The sequence below is a fragment of the Rhododendron vialii genome, chromosome 4a (genome assembly GCF_030253575.1).
Source record: "Rhododendron vialii isolate Sample 1 chromosome 4a, ASM3025357v1".
NCBI classification, from domain to species: Eukaryota; Viridiplantae; Streptophyta; class Magnoliopsida; order Ericales; family Ericaceae; genus Rhododendron; species Rhododendron vialii.
The window spans coordinates 37,529,242-37,533,966 of NC_080560.1; the positions used below are offsets into that span (position 1 = coordinate 37,529,242).

The window sequence follows — 4,725 nt, forward strand, 5'->3', positions numbered from 1 at the left end:
TAGCCAAAGGTTTGTTCGTTTTCCATTACTTTTGCTTATATCGCTTTGTGGTCACCTATTGATTGCTCGACTAACTTCATAATTTGTTTTTAATCGTTCATATTTTCTTATAAATATATCGGGGCTGTTGTTTTATTATTTCAAACGATTGGCTTTTAGGTACTTTTTCTCTTCATGAATCTTAGGCATGATTTTGTAGACGTTTGAAGCTTCCAAAAAAGGACTTTGCAAAGTGCTTGTAAGACATGAAAATTTTGAAATTTGAGAGCTAGCAGCTACTTGTTATTGGATGGATTCATGTGATTCAAGCGCACTACAACATATAGGCCTTTTAATAGCATATTGAACCATGTGGCCAAAGAGAAAATCGCAACACACTTATATTTTGCCTACTTATGTCAATGATTACCTCATGTGAACCAGCATACTTTGGTCTTCAAAAATTATAATTATGGACTTTAAATAAATGACACCTCGCTTATTGTAATAAGAGGTTACTTTGGTCTCTCACACATTAGAAGTTGTGTATGAATCATACAGTGGTGTGCATGACTTGTACATGAAAAAATGAATATGAACTCTTTCTTTTTGAACCCTGTGCATACTCTTTGCTAGAAGCTTTGCTTGTCTGGTTTTGTAGTTTGACGTTAGTTACTGGCTAACACTGAATGCTCTAAGTCTTGGAGTTTGACGTTAAATGCTGAAAATGGGTTTGCTGGATATCGAGATGAACTACTGAAATGCAATGTTTTAGAGCATTCAATGTTAGTTACTGGCTACATATTTGTCGAATAATACCATTATCTTAACCACCATGGTCCATGTTGTCATTAACCAACAAAACCGCCCCAAAAAGGAAGATGAAATCCCAAAGCCTAATAGTGCAATTGTTTTTTACACTATATACTGTAATGTGTTCATTGTTTAGATTAGTCTTCTTTGTGGGGCAGTGGGCCTCACCTCTTATCAAGTAAGTCTCTCAGCCGATATTAGGGACCAAGAAGATTTTTGGAGCTTCCCACTGAAATTACTCTCAGCCTTTGATGTACAAATAGTGCTCTTTCCCTTTCTTTCCCCTTTTATGGTGTAAAGGTAGCAAAAACAACCTCTAAGTAATTGTGTCAGCCAAAGTCGAAAGAGTTCGAGATAGCAATGGTCAATAAGTAGAAACTAGGTTAGTTTACATCCATGTATCTGCCCACAATAGTTTTTTTTAGAATGACATTTTGACTACCCATAATCTTGTTTGCTGCCTCTCTGATCTTATAGTACTTTTTTTTAGAGATACCAGCTCCATTTTTTGCTGCTGCAATAATAGCAAAACAGATGGGTGAAAAACTCTACTAGCCATCAATCATGCATGAACCAATTTACTTTCCACTCCACAAGTCCATATGGTTTATGCTAGAATGTACTTAGTTTATGTGAACACCATCTGAGATCTTCTTAGAAAAGGAGTGAACTTACCTTTTGCTGAAGATGGAGACGTTGGTTGGAATTTAATTGAAGTTTTTGTTCTACTGGCTAACTCCTTTTTTGTATCAAGACATGTATAGCTAGGCATGCAACTTAGTTTTGAGAGATTTGAATCTGGATATGATCTCTTTGCAAATGTGTTAGCAACTGGAGGATAGCAAGTATGCAGACTACAATTGACGAGTTAAAGAAAAACCAAGTAAGTAGCTTATCATTTTCTTCACTGGTGTTATTTTGTACTACTTTGAGTAACGAACTTTTGTTTGTTTTCCTTTTTTGAACTTTCTAGGTTCAGAATCCTGCAACAACTGAAGGACACCAACTACACCTATTGTTTCTCTGTCGGTAAAAAGTTATTTACTTTAGCATTTTAGACTACGATTTCAAGAATGTATGTTCAAGTGTTGAATTTTCTAGTTATTGAAAAGTTGCTATTGAAATGTCCTGAAACTTAAACAAAAGACATAGACTAAGTGACTGAAAAACCTAAGTGACTAGGGCTACATCACCCATTTGACCAAGTAAGTTCAGTTAAAAAATCAGGACGCTTCCTTTGTGACAACAACAGTCAAGTGGTGGAGGCAGATATCACAGTAGCAACAGATTTTGACAACTCCCCAATAGCAGCAATTGTAGTATCAGATTTAGACTGTACCCCAAACAGATTTATAGTAGTATCAGATTTGGACCATACTCCCTAAGAGTTTTGCACCAGCATCACAGAAGTAGATTAATTTAATTGAGAAGGCAACCAACATCAGTCATACCCCTGTATATCACACCCTCATAGACATGTCAGATCCCCCAAAATACTATCCCCTAGTACTCAAACCCACAAGCATAGAGAACCAACTAAACATTGAAGGACGAAAGCTATAAGGTTATCTAGAGTGCTTTTAATGAACTGCAATTATCACTACAACAAATAGTGCTTTCAATAGCAGAAGATAATAGCTTTTTTGGGACTATGCTGTGATAGGTGAGGCATTCGTTCCTTGCCTTTTGAAAGAAACTGTATAAAACTAGTATGACTTTTCAGCAACAAGATTTGATAGCTAAATTTTGGATGCCCGTGCGCTTCTCATCCGTGGTTGTTCCTTCTAAAATTTTAGAAGTTCTACTTTCCCAAAGTTCTAGGTTTTAATAATGGGTCTTCGTCCAAAACATTGCTCTCCCTAAATCTAGTGCTAGTAAGCTTAAATTGTCTCTGAATCACATCGCGTGAGAACCCTTTCATCACTCCAGAGGCCATTCTTCTCCACCCTCGCCTTTGAAGCAGCGGTTCCCGCTGGTCTCTCTCTCTCTCTCTCTCTCTCTCTCTCTCTCTGTGTAGCTATTTACAATGTGAACATACATACAGAGTATATTGTTTTGTATACCCATGTATGCGATTAATTTTTTTCTTGGGATATTTTTAGTACTGGTGATTTGAGCAGCATAGAACAATATTCTTGAATGAAACTTGTTGCTAGAGTAATAAAGTTACCATTTGAGCACCCATGATAGGAGTGGAAAAACTATTTTCTTGTAAAAGAATTTCTACCAACATAACTTACAATTACAGAGAACTTAAAGTCCCTTTAGAATTGTGGTTGGGGCTTGAGCAGACGACCATCATGCAAAGGTTGTGTTTGTGTGATTGAAGGATTTTGAAAGCAAATGGAATGATCATTTCTTGGCCTCTCATATTAGAATGTGTGTAGTGAAACTCTAAAGGTCCTCTATTGGAATTTTTCATGAGGAATTTTCTTTATCATGCTAACATTGTGGGGAACAATCGAGAGGTTCATTTGCACGTTACTAAACAGTCAACTAGAACAACATTCACGATGTAGGTAGACTAGGCGATGAATAATCCTAGTCTTTTGTTCTTATATGTACAATAGTCATGCTAAGGGTTCAATAACTGCATATGAATGTGATAGATGTGGTGGGAATCTTTTGTAGGGCCTTGGAAGTTTGAATTGAACTTTCGCATGTGGTTCTCCTCTGAATGCTGCCATCATGATTGATTTGCATTTGAGATCTACATTGGAGCTTAACTTGAATGTTAATGTCCTCGTTGAGGTATGCAATGCTCTATTTTGGAGCTCATCTTCTAACTTCCTGTCGTATTCATTTAATTTTTCTTTCACAAATGAATGGTTGATTGTTGCTTATTAAAAGCATTAACCATCAACAAAAATACAAGTGAAAGGATCTATCTTAATTGTATAGTACTTCTCTCTGTTATATATTTACTTACCAGAGTTTAATTTTTACTAGGAAGAGCATGCATATTGAACTCCACTTGCAACTTAACTTGCATGTTACTGTCTCCCTTTTTGAGATATGTAATGCTCTATTTTGGAGTTCATCTTTTAACTTCCTTAGTGGTTTGGCTATTTTGTCCACTACACATCAGTTGGTCATGGTTTGGTTGCTTATGTTATGAGATTGTTCTTGGTCCTGCTCATATTGTACTTGGGAAAAAACAAATCTGAACACTCTTAGTCTATTAGTCTTTTCTTGTTGATGTGTATGTCTTTTTGAGTTGTATTGATTAAGACTCTTGTTTTTGCAGAGTACAAAATGAACAAGAGAAGCGATGCTCATTGCAGAGGACAAATTGAAGCGTTGCATAAATTGTTTATCAGTCGACATTTGTATAGGTTTTTTTTTGTCTTTTCTTTCTTTGGATATATTTTTTTCGGATATGGACATTAGTATCTTGACTTTGTTATGTCAAGTTTTCACTTTTATCTTTTGATGTAATTTATGTTGGACGAATTGCTAATTTCTCGGTTTTATGATATTGGCTTAAAAGTTCAATGATACATGGATAGTTTTTAGGTTTTTAAAGTTAGTTTCGAATTAAATTTATCAATAATATAGAATGCAAAAGTGTAATGTGACAAAAGAGTGCATTGGTAGCATTCAGGAAATGCTACAAAATGTTTTTATTTTGTGCTGACAATTGTAGCAAGCATCCAATGCTATGTTAGGACTCCCCTGTTATAGCATACAAAGAATGCTATTGAAGAACACTATTTACAGCAGGCAAATAACGCTATAATAGCTTCCCAAATTGGCAACGTTGTGTGGACGCTATAAAATGTCTAATTTCCTCAGCATTCTATGAACGCTATAAAATGTCTAGTTTCCACAGCATTCTATGAACGCTATAAAATGTCTAGTTTTCACAGCGTTCTATAGAACGCTATAGAATGTTCAGACTTTTAATAGCATGGGCTAATACAGCGTTTTTGA

General features: G+C 35.7%; 1 long non-coding RNA gene across 2 annotated transcripts; it reads left to right on the forward strand.

The window, feature by feature from the left end:
• Positions 1-538: 538 nt before the first annotated feature.
• LOC131324192 (uncharacterized) lies at positions 539-4,292 on the forward strand. 2 transcript variants are annotated; one of them, XR_009199258.1, is made up of 3 exons: positions 539-1,675; positions 1,766-3,543; positions 4,040-4,292. It is a non-coding gene; the product is annotated as an uncharacterized LOC131324192 (long non-coding RNA). The 2 variants fall into 2 exon arrangements; XR_009199257.1 differs by having other exon boundaries at positions 539-3,543.
• Positions 4,293-4,725: the final 433 nt, after the last annotated feature.